Raw genomic sequence first — 16,875 nt, 5'->3', positions numbered from 1 at the left:
GCTCTGTTATGTGTGCTTAATGGTCATCCTGTGTGTCAATCACTGCCTGTCTGCACTCCATTGTATACATAGATGTATATCATGACATCTATAATTCCAGCTGCCTCGGAAAGGCAGCCAGCATAATTAAAGACCCCACACACCCCGGACGTACTCTCTTCCACCTTCTTCCTTCAAGAAAAAGATACAAAGGTTTGAGGTCACGTACAAACTGACTCAAGAACAGCTTCTTGCCTACTTCCATCAGACTTTTGAATGGACCTACCTCGTATTAAGTTGATCTTTTCTCTACACCTTGCTATAACTGTAACATTATATTCTGCAGCCTCTCCTTCCTTCCCTATGTACGGTGTGCATTGTCTGTACAGCATGCAAGAAACAACACTTTTCACTGTATACTAATACATGTGATAGTAATAATAATAATTCAAATCAAATATATAAGATAATTACAAGTTAAATATATATTTAAACTATTATTACTCAAATATAAATATCAACATTCACGTTAACCTTGTAAATCTATCAAAAATATTAATTTTCATATCTCGTAATCTAAGTGCATTAAAAACATAACCACGCCTATTCAATAATCCTTTAAACGTATTTAAAATATTGCACAGCGTTCTCAATAACCTTGTAATTGTAATTAAAAATGTTTAATCTTGTGATGGTGTCAGGAATGTTAATTTTCATATCAAATGATCCAAGTATATTAAAAGCATAGCTATGCCTGTGAAATTATCATTTAAATATGTATCAAAATATTTGTTCAATAATCTTATATATATCAAAAACTCACATATTGCATGGTAAATAATCATGTAAATACCTTTAAAATATTACCGTGCATTCCAAATAATCTTGTAAATATATTTAAAACATCATGAGTATATTAAATGGCATGTTGAAAGGATTGCGTTTGTATTACATCCATCCATAAGATGCCATATTGTAAAGGGTAAGTGATTTTTGACAGGTTAACTGATGATCAGTGAAAGGAATTATGATAATTTGATGTTGTATAAACCGCAAAGTGAAATCATCTTCCTTTTGCTCCCTCTCTCAATGCTGTGGACATGGCCCCACATATCAGTGAGGCTTGAACTTGGAGTAAGAAGGTCAGTTAGTTTGACCAGTGGATAGCTGACATGTACAGACCAGGAAGGTCATAGGTTCAATCCCTGATCTATCCAGAACCAAGCTGAGTGGTTCCGGAGGAACAATGATTGATTCCCAGGTTAGACAAAGGAAAAATCAATCATTGTTGTTTCTGCATGTGCTGGTGTGAGTTGTGAATATGTCGTTCAGGGCAGATTTAGGTTTAGAAAGTGATACCTGCTAATGTCAAACAACTGCCAATTCTCTTTTTTTAATAAAAATAGAGTACCCAACTTTTTTCCAATTCAGGACAATTTTGCGTGGCCAATCCACCTACCCTGCACAATTTGAGTTGTGGGGGTGAGACCCTCACAGACACGGGGAGAATGTGCAAACCCAAACGGGCAGTCACCCGGGGCAGGGATCGAACCCGGGTCCTCGATGCCGTGAGGCAGCAGTGCTAACCACTGCACCGCCGTGCCGCCCTAAACGGCTGCCAATTCTCACTGTGCCTTTACATGCATAATGAGGTCTGAACGAGTGGTGGGACATTAAACTGAGGCCATGGCTACCTTTCCATCCTGGAGATGGCACCTCTGACATTGCAGAACTCCTTCAATACTGTTAAATCGATTCCAGACCAGTCGGTGAATTATGAAGCTGCACTTCAATACTTTCTCTTTGATAATGGGCTTATTCACAAATGCTGCATTTCACGTGCTAGCTGCCTACAATCCAGTGCCCAGCAGTTTCCCTTTGTAAGTGCTCTAAGTACTCATGAAACAATGCCCTTTAAAAAGAAATTTTGAGTACGCAATTCATTTTTTCCAATTAAGGGGCAATTTAGCGTCCCCAATTCACCTACCCTGCACATCTTTGGGTTGCGGGGGCGAAACCCTCGCAAACACGGGGAGAATCTGCAAACACCACATGGACAGAGAACCTAGTGGCGTGGTGTAGCGACAACAATCTCTCCCTCAATGCCAGCAAAACTAAAGAGCTGGTCATTGACTTCAGGAAGCAAAGTACTGTACACACCCCTGTCAGCATCAACGGGGCCGAGGTGGAGATGGTTAGCAGTTTCAAATTCCTCGGGGTGCACATCTCCAAAAATCTGTCCTGGTCCACCCACGTCGACGCTACCACCAAGAAAGCACAACAGCCCCTATACTTCCTCAGGAAACTAAGGAAATTCGGCATGTCCACATTAACCCTTACCAACTTTTACAGATGCACCATAGAAAGCATCCTATCGGGCTGCATCACAGCCTGGTATGGCAACTGCTCGGCCCAGGACCGCAAGAAACTTCAGAGAGTCGTGAACACCGCCCAGTCCATCACACAAACCTGCCTCCCATCCATTGACTCCATCTACACCTCTCACTGCCTGGGGAAAGCGGGCAGCACAATCAAAGATCCCTCCCACCCGGTTTACTCACTCTTCCAACTTCTTCCATCGGGCAGGAGATACAGAAATCTGAGAACATGCATGAACAGACTCAAAAACAGCTTCTTCCCCACTGTCACCAGACTCCTAAATGACCCTCTTATGGACTGAGCTCATTAACACTACACCCTGTATGCTTCATCCGATGCCAGTGCTTATGTAGTTACATTGTATATGTTGTGTTGCCCTATTATGTTTTTTCTTTTATTCCCTTTTCTTCTCATGTACTTAATGATCTGTTGAGCTGCTCGCAGAAAAATACTTTTCACTGTACCACGGTACACGTGACAATAAACAAATCCAATCCAATCCAATCCAGAGCCGGGATCGAACCTGACACCTCGGTGCCCTGAGGCAGCTGTGTTAACCACAGTGCTGCCCCAGACTGTATAGTTGATTGCTGGGAAGTATGTTTCCCAAGGCGTTTATTTGCTATAACCTGTTTTGATACATGTTTGTAATAAAATACATTTTTCCAAAAATTAACCTATAGAGTCAGCACACAATAATCGGCATTGTGGTCTATTGCACATGAGTTAGTGGAGAGCTAGGGCATTAGTTCCCAACTTGACAAGGTAGAGGACAGGGTGGCTGGCATCATTTCTGTTGCAACGCCATGGGGGGGGGGATTTTCTGCCCCCCTCTCCCACCCCCCAACCCCCGCAGCGTGTTTCTTGACAGCGGGAGGCGACCAGCCATTGGCTGATGACAGAATCTTCTGTCAATGGGATTTCCCATTGAACCCACCCCAGCCGTCCCCCACCCCCTGCTGTCAAGAAACCTTTCTTTTTAAAAATAAATTTAGAGTCCCCAATTTTTTTCCATTTAAGGGGCAATTTAGCGTGGCCAATTCACTTGGCCCTGCACATCTTTGGGTTGTGGGGGGGAGAATATGCAAACTCCAATGGACAGGCGGCACGTGGCACAGTGGTTAGCACTGGGACTGCGGCGCTGAGGACCCGGGTTCAAATCTCAGCCCTGGGTCACTGTTCGTGTGGAGTTTGCACATTCTCCCCGTGTCTGCGTGGGTCTCACCCCCCACAACCCAAAGATGTGCAGGGTAGGTGGATTGGCCTCACTACATTGGCCCTTAATTGGGAAAAAAAATAATTGGGTACTCAAAATTTTTTTTAAAGACTCCACACGGACAGTGGCCCGGGGCCGAGATCGAACCTGGGTCCTCGGCGCCGTGAGGCAGCAGTGCTAACCACTGCGCCACCGTGCCACCCCTCCAATATCACATTCTAACTATACTCTGGGTATTGCCACCCTTCCTACTCCCAATGTCCTGGGGTTGTGGGTCCGGAGGAGGTTACGGTGAGAGGGGAGGTGAGGCTATCGAGGGATTCCAAAGAAAGGATGGGAATTTGAAAATGGAGCTGCTTCCAGACCAGAAGCCAAACTTGTGACCGAGCAGAGGGGTAATGGGAGAATGGGACAAGGGTGTGAGTTTGGATCTGGGTCAGCCGATGGTGGAAGGTGTGAGGCTGGCCAGGAGTGGGTAACAAAGGCATGGATGAAGATTTCAGCAGCAAACGAGGGGAGTAAGGGTATGGTCTACCTTTTCATCCAACGCTCCATCTGGCCTGAAATTTGAAAGGTTTGAATTGACCGGGTCGTGGCACTGTTGTCTTATTGATCGATGAACCCTCCAACCTGAAATCAAGAACTCCCAGACATCTGCAAATGATGGGTTCAAACCTTCTATACTGTTGTTTCACAGCGCCAGGGTCCCAGGTTCGATTGCCGGCTTGGGTCACTGTCTGGGGGGAGCCTGCACGATAATAATAATCGCTTATTGTCACAAGTAGGCTTCAAATGAAGTTACTGTGAAAAGCCCCTAGTCGCCACATTCCGGCGCCTGTTCGGGGAGGCACGGTACGTTCTCCCCGTGTGTGCGTGGGTTTCCTCCGGGTGCTCCGGTTTCCTCCCACAAGTCCTGAAAGACATACTGTAAGGTGAATGGGACATTTCGAATTCTCCCTCCGTGTACCAGAACAGGCGCCGGAATGTGGTGACTGTCATGATATGCAAACATGCAACCAATGAACACTCAGAATAGGACACAACCAATGGGCAGTCAGGACATTCAGAGGTGGCATCACCACAAGGGGGCATGACATAAACACTATAAAAGGGATGAGGCACTCACACCCTGCCTCTTTCCACAGACAGACATCTAGAGAGTTAGACAGGGTTGATCAGCAGCATCACACCCCAGCACGTGGCTTAGAGCAAGCTGGTACAGTTAGACTGAGTTACTACAGTTAGATTAGTACAGAGTCGAACTCATTTGAGAACTGTGTTAATAGTTCAATAAACACGTTGAACTCATTTCAGAGTCTGGAGCATCCTTTAGTTAAGACTGCATCAAGTAGCAGCCGGTGTTATCCCAAGCAGCATAACACAACAACTAGGGGCTTTTCACAGGAACTTCATTGCAGTGTGAATGTGAGCCTACTTGTGACAATAATACAGATTATTATTATCTAGTGCCGCATAGCACACAACAAGGTAGCCCATGAAGGCAAGAGGTTTGGGCACTGTCTCACATCATGAAATAATTTTGCTGTGAATCACTTTTGAAACAATATAATTCCCAATCTCCTCTTGATGATGGCGGTGTCCCTTTAATTGCCCATCATTTGTTGCATTTTTGTTCATCCATAATTGGATCTTATCGAGTTTCCTCATTAATAAAACAACAGCATTTCAACAGGCAAGTGAAGGTCAGGAGTATCACAAAGTGAACAATAGGTCTGGTTCTTCGGAAACATATCGGGCACATCATGGGTTGAAGGTGCAGTGTCTGATTAAGGCAATGTGACCTTCAGGGCAGCACGGTGGCGCAGTGGGTTAGCCCTGCTGCCTCACGGCGCCGAGGTCCCGGGTTCGATCCCGGCTCTGGGTCACTGTCCGTGTGGAGTTTGCACATTCTCCCCGTGTTTGCGTGGGTTTCGCCCCCACAACCCAGAGATGTGCAGGGTAGGTGGATTGGCCACGCTAAAATTGGCCCTTAATTCGAAAAACTTAATTGGGTACTCTAAATTTTTTTTTTAAAAGGCAGTGTGACCTTCTAACAAAATCAGGAAATGAAGATTTAATTATAATACATTCCAGTGGGAATTGGTTGATCAGCTCTGTGTGTGGGTGTCGGGGTGTGTGTGTGTGTGTGTGTGTGAGGGGTGTGGGGGGTGGGGGGGGGGGTGTGAGAAAGAGAAAGACCGAGTATGGATTAGATGCTTTACTTGGTGTCACATCATGTTAAAATTATTTTGTCCTCCAACCGCCCGCCTCTCAAAATGATAATTCTTCCATCACCATCAATCTATCAGCCCCTCCTGAGCAATTTACACAATTTGTATTTCCGGTAAAAAATATTTTGGAGGGAGAGCAAGGAGTTCTGGATCAATATTTATCCCTCAATTAAAATCACTGAAACATTTTAAAACAACAAAGTGTTGGGAATACTCAGCAGGTCTAACAGAAACAGAGTTAACGATTCGAGTCCAATACGGCTCTTCAGAACAAATACATTTCTCAATAAATCATTATGGGGGCAGCACGAGGGCGCAGTGGTTAGCACTGCTGCCTCATGGCAGCGTGGACCCAGGTTCGATCCCGGCCCCGGGTCAATGTCCGCGTGGAGTTTGCACGTTCTCCCCGTGTCTAATTGGGTCTCACCCCCACAATCCAAAGATGCGGAGGGTAGGTGGATTGGCCACACTAATTGCCTCTTAATTAGGGGGGGAAAAAATTGGGCACTTAAAATTTTTTTTTTTAAAACTCCTCAGTGTTGCGAGAGATCGGGATGTCATTTAAAAATAGAGCCCCCGAAGCGACCCCTGACCCATCCCAAGCCCCAATCAGCTATGAGGAGGAAACCAGGCCACAACGTCCTCTAACACCCACCCGGGGCACCAATTGCAACTATGTGAAAAATGCATCTGGCACCTTGGCAATGCCAACCTGGTACCCTGGCAGTACCCATGCCAGCTGGCAGTGCCACCTAGGCAGTGTCAGGCTGGCACTCAGGTGGCAGTGCCAGGGAACCATCCTGCCCAAAGGGTTTGCACCTGGGGGCCTCCGCTACCTTGGAAGATCCCCTCAAGTGTTGTTTGCCTGGTCCCCATTTGTGGAGGCTAGTGCTGAACAATGAGGCTAGCTTTTTATTTTCAAAAAATATACTTTATTCGTAAAATCTATCATAGACATTACAGAACATTTCGAATTGTCTTGACTGTACATTTCCATCAGAGTTACACATTCCCTTGACTTTCTTCCATCCAATTTTGATAACCTTACATACATATCGCTCTTTACGTTACAATTCCTTCTTAAATATTTACATTGTCATGTTTCTTTTATACATTGGAGTGTTAATGGCCCAGACCGAGAGGGGTTTACACTGTTACCCGCCCCTTGGTGTACATTTGCTGGAAAGACCTTACACAGTGGTCTTTCCCCATTGCGCCTTGGCGGCAGATGCCCCAAGCTTGAGTGCGTCCCTCAGCTCGTAGTCCTGGACCTTGGAATGTGCCAGTCTGCAACATTCGGTCGAGGACAGCTCTTTGCACTGGAAGATCAGCAAGTTTCGGGCAGACCAAAGAGCGTCTTTCACCGAGTTGATGACCTTCCAGCAGCAGTTGATGTTTGTCTCGGTGTGTGTCCCTGGAAACAGTCCGTAGAGCACAGAGTCCTGTGTCACAGAGCTGTACATAATGAACCTTGACAAATACCACTGCATCTCTCTCCAGACCTTCTTTGCGAAGGCACATTCCACAAGGAGGTGGGTGACCGTCTCATTTCCCCCACAGTCACTCCGAGGGCAGCGTGCAACGGTGCAGAGCCTTCGGGTGTGTATGAAGAATCTGACGGTGAAGGCCCTCCTCACCACCAGCCAAGCTAGGTCTTGGTGTTTGTTTGTAAGTTCTGGTGATGAGACGTTCTGCCAGATGTCTCTGACAGTCTGCTCAGGGAACTGTCCAACGTCCTCCACAGTCTCCTTTTCCCTGAGGGCCTCGAGGACATTACGTGCTGACCACTGCTTCATTGCCTTGTGGTCAAAGGTGTTTTTCTTCAAAAACTTTTCCACGAAGGACAGGTGGTACAGTACGGTCCAACTACTTGGAGCGTTCCGCGGCATTGAGGCCAGGCCCATCCTTCGTAACACCGGGGACAGGTAGAACCTCAGTATGTAGTGACACTTGGTGTTTGCATACCGGGGGTCCACACACAGCTTGATGCAGCTGCACACAAAGGTGGCCGTCAGGATGAGGGAGACGTTGGGTACGTTTCTCCCTCCCTTCTCCAGAGGTTTGTACATGGTGTCCCTTCGGACACGGTCCATCTTGGATCTCCAGATGAATTTGAAGATGGCTCAGGTGACTGCTGCGGCGTAGGGTCGGGTTATGGGCCAGACCTTCGCCACGTGCAGTAGCACCGAGAGTACCTCACACCTGCTGACCAGGGTTTTGCCCGCAATGGAGAGGGAGCGTTGCTCCCACCAGCCCAGTTTCTGTCTTACCTTGTCAATGCGCTCCTCACAGTTTTTGGTGCACGCCCCAGCCGCTCCGAACCATATCCCCTGCACCTTCAGGTAATCTGACCTGACAGTGAAGGGGACAAAGGACCGGTCGGCCCAGTTCCCAAAGAACATGGCCTCGCTCTTGCCGCGGTTTACCTTGGCTCCCGAGGCCAGTTCAAACTGGTCGCAGGCATTCAACAGCCTGCGTACAGACGCGGGATCCGAGCAGAAGACGGCAATGTCGTCCATGTACAGGGAGGCCTTGACTTGCACGCCTCCGCTGCCTGGGATCGTCACTCCTCTTATACCCGGATCCTTCCTGATGGACTCAGCAAAGGGTTCTATGCAGCACACAAACTGGGCCGAGGAGAGAGGGCAGCCCTGCCTGACTCCAGATTTGATCTGGAACTTTTCTGATTCCCACCCATTGATTGAGACTGCGCTATAGATGTTTGTGTAGAGCAGTTTGATCCAATTGCGAATATCCTCCCCAAACCCCATTTTGGAGAGCACATCCATCATGTAGGTGTGCGATATTCTGTCAAAAGCCTTCTCCTGGTCAAGGCTGATGAGGCAGGTCCCCCCCCTCCTGTCCTGCACGTAGGCGATCGTATCCCTGAGTAGCACGAGGCTAACAGAGATCTTCCTGCCGGGTACAGCACAGGTCTGGTCAGGGTGGATCACCGACTCCAGAGCAGACCTGACCCGATTGGCGATGACCTTGGCTAGAATTTTGTAAATGGGTCGCCAATTTCGAATTTCTTCCCTTTCCCCCTTCTGCTTGTAGATGAGGGTGATGATGCCTTTCCTCATGGACTCTGCCATGCTGCCGTCCAGAAGCATACTCTCGTACACTTCCAGCAGGTCTGGGCCCATCCAGTCCCACAGAGCCGAATACAACTCAACCGGTAAGCCGTCGCTTCCGGGAGTTTTACTCGTCTCAAAGGACCTGATGGCCTTTGTCAGCTCTTCCAGAGTTAGCGGTTTGTCCAGGTTTTCCCGCTCGCTGTCGCCTAAGACCGTGATAGACGACAGGAAGGTCTGGGAAACAGTGTTCTCTGTTGGCTTCAGATCATACGGTCCGTCATAAAAGGATTTGCTGATCCTCAGGATGTCAGACTGCGATGACTTTACAGAGCCATCTTCTTCCTTCAGGCTGCTGATCACAGAGGTCTCTCTGTGCACCCTTTGGAAGAAGAAGCGTGAGCACTTTTCATCCTGCTCCACGGAGCGGACTGTGGAACGGAAGATAATCTTGGAGGCCTCCGAGGTGTAGAGCGAGGCTTGCTGGCTCTTCACCTCTTGGAGATCCTCCTTGACATCCACCTCCATCGACAGCAGCTGGAGCAAATTCTGCATACATTTCTGGAGCCTGGACATGGCCCCTCGTCTCTCTCTCACCTTTTGAATGCCTTTGAGGATGAAAAACCTTTTGATGTTCCCCTTGATTGCTTCCCACCAGAGATGTGGAGACTCAAAGAGTTTTTTAACGGTTCTCCAACCTTTGTAATCCCTTTTACATTCCTCGAGGTTCTCTGGAGTCAACAGTTTTACATTCAGCTTCCATGTCCCCCAGCCACCCCCTGGTCTTCCTGCAGGTGGCAGTCGGCCAGTAGGAGGCAGTGGTCAGAGAAGAACACCGGCTTAACGACGGTGGACCTGACCGTGAAAGCACGGGACACAAAGAAGAAGTCTATCCTGGAGCGGACGGACCCGTCTGGCCGTGACCATGTGTATCTACGCTGTGCTCCGTCTGCAGGGTTGCTGAAGACGTCGAGCAGCTTGGCGTCTTTTCCCGTTCCCATCAGGAGCCTGGACGCAGCGTCTAGTTTGCTGTCGGCTCTGCCGGATCGTCCAGCCGCATCGATGATGCAGTTGAAGTCACCGCCCACAGAATGACAGCCTTGGGGGTGGCCAACAGCAGTGGGAGTTGCTGAAGGACTGCGGGAGTTGCTGAAGGATGTATTTAACATCTGCTACAAGGAGGCATCCACCCACTACTTCCTTAACGTCGGAGATGGTGAAGTTGCCTCCCCGCAGCAGAATACCCAGGCCAGAGGAACGGCAGTCGTTTCCTCCTGACCAGATGGGTGGCCCGTGGGACCACCAGCTCGACCAGCGCCTGTAGTTGCTGAGGTGAGGAATTCCGCACTCCTGCAGGAACAGTAGGGCGGCTTTCACATTTGCAAAGTAGCTGAGTGTGGCTACACACCGCAAAGTATCTTTAATGCTTCGCACATTGATAGATGCAATTTTAGACCCCATTTTAAAAGGGACATTCCACAAGGAGGTGTGTGACCGTCTCATTTCCCCCACAGCCACTCCGAGGGCAGCGTGCATTGGCGCAGAGCCTTCAGGTGTGTATGAAGAATCTGACGGGGAGGGCCCTTCTCACCACCAGCCAAGCTAGGTCTTGGTGCTTGTTTGAAAGTTCTGGTGATGAGGCGTTCTGCCAGATGACTCTGGCAGTCTGCTCAGGGAACCATCCAACGTCCTCCACGGTCTCCTTTTCCCTGAGGGCCTCGAGGACATTACGTGCTGACCACTGCTTCATTGCCTTGTGGTCAAAGGTGTTTTTCTTCAAAATCTTTTCCACGAAGGACAGGTGGTACGGTACGGTCCAACTACTTGGAGCGTTCCGCGGCAATGAGGCCAGGCCCATCCTTCGTAACACCGGGGACAGGTAGAACCTCAGTATGTAGTGACACTTGGTGTTTGCATACTGGGGGTCCACACACAGCTTGATGCAGCTGGACACAAAGGTGGCCAACAGGATGAGGGAGGCGTTGGGTACGTTTCTCCCTCCCTTCTCCAGAGGTTTGTACATGGTGTCCCTTCTGACACGGTCCATCTTGGATCTCCAGATGAATTTGAAGACGGCTCAGGTGACTGCTGTGGCGTAGGGTCGGGTTATGGGCCAGACCTTCGCCACGTACAGTAGCACCGAGAGTACCTCACACCTGATGACCAGGGTTTTGCCCGCAATGGAGAGGGAGCGTTGCTCCCACCAGCCCAGTTTCTGCCTTGACTTTGCTAAACGCTCCTCCCAGGTTTTGGTGCACGCCCCAGCAGCTCCGAACCATATCCCCAGCACCTTCAGGTAATTTGACCTGACAGTGAAGGGGACAAAGGACCGGTCAGCCCAGTTCCCAAAGAACATGGCCTCGCTCTTGTTGCGGTTTACCTTGGCTCCCGAGGCCAGTTCAAACTGGTCACAGGCATTCAACAGCCTGCGCACAGACGCAAGATCCGAGCAGAAGACGGCAACGTCGTCCATGTACAGGGAGGCCTTGACTTGCACGCCTCCACTGCCTGGGATCGTCACTCCTCTTATACGCGGATCCCTCCTGATGGACTAGGCAAAAGGTTCTATGCAGCACACAAACAGGGCCGAGGAGAGAGGGCAGCCCTGCCTGACTCCGGATTTGATCTGGAACTTTTCTGATTCCCACCCATTGATTGAGACTGCGCTATAGATGTTTGTGTAGAGCAGTTTGATTCAATTGCGAATTCCCTCCCCAAACCCCATTTTGGAGAGCGCATCCATCATGTAGGTGTGCGATATTCTGTCAAAAGCCTTCTCCTGGTCAAGGCTGATGAGGCAAGTGTCCACCCTCCTGTCCTGCACGTAGGCGATCGTATCCCTGAGTAGCGCGAGGCTATCAGAGATCTTCCTGCCGGGTACAGCACAGGTTTGGTCAGGGTGGATCACCGACACCAGAGCAGACCTGACCCGATTGGCGATGAATTTTGTAATCCACATTCAACAGTGAAATGGGTCGCCAATTTCGAATTTCTTCCCTTTCCCCCTTCTGCTTGTAGGTGAGGGTGATGATGCCCTTCCTCATGGACTCTGACATGCTGCCTTCCAGAAGCATACTCTCGTACACTTCCAGCAGGCCTGGGCCCATCCAGTCCCACAGAGCCGAATACAACTCAACCGGTAAGCCGTCGCTTCCGGGAGTTTTACTCGTCTCGAAGGACTTGGCGGCCTTTGTCAGCTCATCCAGAGTTAGTAGTTTGTCCAGGTTTTCCCGCTCGCTGTCGCCTATGACCTCTGTGATAGTCGACAGGAAGGTGATAGTCGACAATGAGGCTAGCTGTCTCACTGAACAGCACTCGCCCGAGCTCTCTTAAGCAAAGGAGATAGATACCATCGCCTCGGGTGCCTCAGGAAACTGACTATTACAGTGAGGCTAGCTGTTTCGCTCTAATATGCAGATTTGCCAAAAGATGATCCCGCCCTCAATGGGCGGAATTTACATCACGTTAGATCCCGCGAGGCGTTGCGAGCTGGCTTCTATCGATCACGTTGTGCCGTGGACGTTCGATCGCTCCCACAGCACAGAAAGAGGCCCTTCGGCCCATCGTGTCAATGCCGACCGATCTATTCTCATCCCATTTCCCAGCACTCGGATCCATAGCCGACAATGCTACGGCGTTTCAAACCTAAATACATCTTAAATGTTGTGAGGGCTCTTTCCTCTCCTCTAACCCAGATTTCCACCACCCTCTGGGTGAAAATGTTTTCATCACATCCCCTCTAAATCTCCTTTTTTAAAATAAATTTAGAGTACGCAATTCATTTTTTCCAATTAAGCGTCAACTTAGCGTGGCCAATCCACCTGCCCTGCACATCGTTGGGTTGTGGGGGTGAGACCCACCCAGACACGGGGAGAATGTGCAAACTCCACACGGACAGTGACCCGGGGCCGGGATCGAACCTGGGACCTCGGCACCGTGAAGCAGCAGTGCTAACCACTGCACCAGCATGCTCCCCTACCCTCTAAATCTCCTGCCGCTTACTTTAGATCTATGCATCCTGGTTATTGACCCCTCAACTAAGGGGAAAAGGTTCTTCCTATCCAGCCTATCTACGCCCCTCATAATTTTGAACACCTCGATCAGGTCCCCCCTCAGCCTTCTCTGCTCTAAGGAGAACACTCCAGCCTAAGCAGCCTCTCTTCGTAGCTGAAACGCTCCAGCCCGGACAACGTCCTGGTGAATCTCCTCTGCACCCTCTCCAGTGCAATCACATCCTTCCTGTAGTGAGGTGACCAGAACTGCACCCCGTGCTCCAGCTGTGACCTAACCAGCGTTTTATACAGCTCCGCCACAACCTCCCTGCTCTTACATTCACTGCCTCGGTTAAAGGCAAGTCTCCCATAGGCCTCCTTAACCATCTTATCTACTGGTCCTGCTGTCTTCATGAATCTATGGACATGCAGCCTCCTGGTCATCTGGACTTCTTACAGTCCTAACATGAATTGTAACTTCCTGGCCTTGTTCGCCCTCCCAAAATGCATTACCTCAATCTTTTCAGGGTTAAATTCCATTTCCACTGTTCTGCCCATCAGCCCAGCCAGTCTATATCGTCCTGTAATCTGAGGCTTTCCTCCTCACTATTCACCACACCATCAATTATTGTGTCATCTGCAAACTTACTGATCTTACCTCCTACACGCGTGTCGAGATCATTAATGTAAACTACAAACAGCAGGGGACCCAGCACCGATCCCTGTGGAACACCATTGGACACAGGCTTCCAGTCACATAAACAACCTTTGACTGACACCCTCTGCCTCCTGCCACTGGGCCAATTTTGGATCCAATTTGCCCTGGATCCCATGGGCTCTTACCTTCCTGACCAGTTTCCCATGTGGAACTTTCTCAAATCCCCCAGTGACGTCCATGTCGACACTACATCAACTGCACTGCCCTCATCTACGCGCCTAGTCACCTCCTCAAAAAATAAATCAAATTCGCAAGACGTGATCTCCTCTTCAATCTGGCCTCTCCAAGAGATTAATTCTGCCCCTCAGAGTTTTTGATCTTGCGTGTGTGCAGGTTTACTTCTGCAGATGGTACATTAGCATCGGCTGATACCAATGTGTGATAGGTGCTATAGAAAAGCAAGTTCTTTCTTTATATAATTATTTTCTAAACATGTTTCAGTGACTGTTAACACATCACAAGGAAATCATGTGAAAGAAACAGATTATTTTCCAGATTAAATGAAATTGTCATAAAATCCCCATGCACATTGTCATCTTCTGTGCTTTGGTTCATTTGATATTCCCGTTTGAAAGCCTGGGCACTGGTGACCTCCTTGGAAGAAATGCCTGGAAGCATTTCAAGATATCCAGCGAGCATGCAGGCAGTTAAATTAAAATCTGCAGATTCGACCATTAATCTAAGCTGCTTCACTGATTGTGCCATTTCAATGTTGTATATGTTAATTTATGTCTCTTGCATTATCAGCCTCGGTGACTCCTGATTGTCAGTGTACCCCGGCAAAGCAGTAGTGTTGTAATTCAAGAGTGTGAAATTACCAAGGTTTCAAATATGTCACTTTGCTGGGACGGATTTTGGTTGAGGGCGCTGTAGCTCAGGGAGGATATATTGGCCTTGGATAGGGCGCAGTGCAGATCCACTGGAATGATACCGAGATGGCAGATTGAAAGGCCTAAATTATGAGGACAGTTTACAGAGGCCAGGCTTGTTTTCCCACAAATCTATTTCTCTCGGAGAGTTGTTAATCTGTGGAGTTCTCTTCCTGGGCGAGCAGTCGAGGCTGGCCCATTGAATATGTTCAAGGAAGTGGCTGCAAGGGGACTACGGTGCTGTGGACCTGGGTTTGAATCGGTATAGAGGATTAAGAGGTGATCCGATCAAGTTGTTTACAATGATTAAGGGATGTGATAGGGCAGATAGGGAACAACCATTTCCCCCTGCTGGACGGAGGCCTGACAAATGGCCGTAATTAGATCCAAGCCGTTGAGGCTTGATGTCAGGAATCCTTCACAGAAAAGGTTCCGAAATCTGGAACTCTCTCCCCAAAGAGCTGTCGAGAGCGAGGATCAGTTGGAAACTTTGAAACTGAGATTGGTAGATCTGGGCAGGAATGTGAAGGCTTTGTGGCATGGTGGGGTGGGGGGGGGGGGATGTAGATGTCCTTGGACATGACTCACAAAAGGTTTATTATGGAGGTGCAGCAAGTGACATGGGGGGGGGGTAAATGGAATGTTGGTGTTTAATGGAAGGGGGGGTCAACGGTACAGGCCGGGAGAGTTTCATTGTATAGGGTGTTGTTCGTGAGACCACGGATGGAATTCTCCCGCCGTTCCCCGGCGGCGGGATTCTCCGGTCCGGTCCATAGCGCACTCCCGCCCGCGGGTTCCCCGTGTGGGGCGGCTTCAATGGGAATTCCCGTTGACAGCAGCGGAGCGGAGAATCCCGCCACCAGCAAACGGCACGCCACCTCCTGCTGCCGAGAAACACGCACCTGGATGGCCGGGGAATCCCGCCCCACATCTGGGGCACTTTGCAGAGCTTTGGCCTCCTGTCATTAGGAAAGGATATTAACCGCATTTGAAACAGGCCATAGGAAAGTTCACTTGAACTATACCTGGGGTTGTGTTATGAAGAAAGGTTAAGCAGGTTGGGCCCAAATTCATTGGAGTTTAGAAGAACGAGGTGATCGTGATGTTATTGAAACATATAATGTCCTGAGGGGTTGAGGTACCCTCAATAACGACGCTTAGAGTGTAAACAGTAAAGAAGGCTTTAATAGATTAAGAACTATGCTAGGGCTGAGACATGTGCTAACTGCTGCACAGCCCACAAGGCGGCCCCTTATATATGGCTCACAGATGGGCGGAGCCAGAGGCGGAGTCCCCAGGGTTCCAAGCCCGGTCTTAAAGGGGACATCACCTTACATGATGACAAGGCAGTAACCGTTCATCACAGGGGTCTTGATGGGGTGGATGCAGGGAGTCTAGAACGAGAGCACACATGAGGATCCTCCCATTTATGGGGAGAATCTATTTTTCTCGGAGAGTTTTTAATCTGTGGAGTTCTCTTATAGAATTTACAATGCAGAAGGAGGCCATTCGGCCTATCGAGTCTGCACCGGCTCTTGGAAAGAGCACCCTACCCAAGGTCAACACCGCCACCCTATCCCCATAACCCAGTAACCCCACCCAACACTAAGGGCAATTTTGGACACTAAGGGCAATTTATCATGGCCAATCCACCTAACCTGCATATTTTTGGACTGTGGGAGGAAACCGGAGCACCCGGAGGAAACCCACGCACACACGGGGAGGATGTGCAGACTCCGCACAGACAGTGACCCAAGCTGGAATCGAACCTGGGACCCTGGAGCTGTGAAGCAATTGTGCTATCCACAAGGCTACCGTGCTGCCCTCTTCCTGGGCGAGCAGTGGAGGCTGGCCCATTGAACATGTTCAAGGAAGTGCCGGCACGGCGGTGCAGTGGTTAGCACTGGGACTACGGCGCTGAGGACCTGGGTTCGAATCCCGGCCCTGGGTCATCGTCCGTGTGGAGTTTGCACATTCTCCCCGTATCTGCGTGGGTTTCACCCCCACAACCCAAAGATGTGCAGGGTAGGTGGATTGGCCATGCTAAATTGCCCCTTAATTAGAAAAAAAATAATTGGGTACTCTAAATTGTTATGGCTCAAGGATGAGTTTGAGAGAATTTGATCTGCAAAGGAGTCTTGGGTTATGAGGGGCAGACAGGAACGTGGAGCTGAAGGCACAATTGGATCAACATGATCTTAATGAATGGCGGAGAAGACTCGAGGGGCTGAATGGCCTGCTCTTGCCCCTCATTCTTGAATTTTTAGATTCCATAGAATCCACAGAATCAGTACGGTGCAGAATGGGACCATTTGGCCCATCAAGTCTGCACCAACCTATTGAAAGAGTATCCTACCCAGGCCCACTCCCCCGCCTTATCCCCATAACCCCACCTAACTGACACAATTTTGGACACC

The sequence above is a fragment of the Scyliorhinus torazame genome, chromosome 29, assembly GCF_047496885.1.
Source record: "Scyliorhinus torazame isolate Kashiwa2021f chromosome 29, sScyTor2.1, whole genome shotgun sequence".
NCBI classification, from domain to species: Eukaryota; Metazoa; Chordata; class Chondrichthyes; order Carcharhiniformes; family Scyliorhinidae; genus Scyliorhinus; species Scyliorhinus torazame.
Note: the sequence above shows the minus strand (reverse complement) of the source record.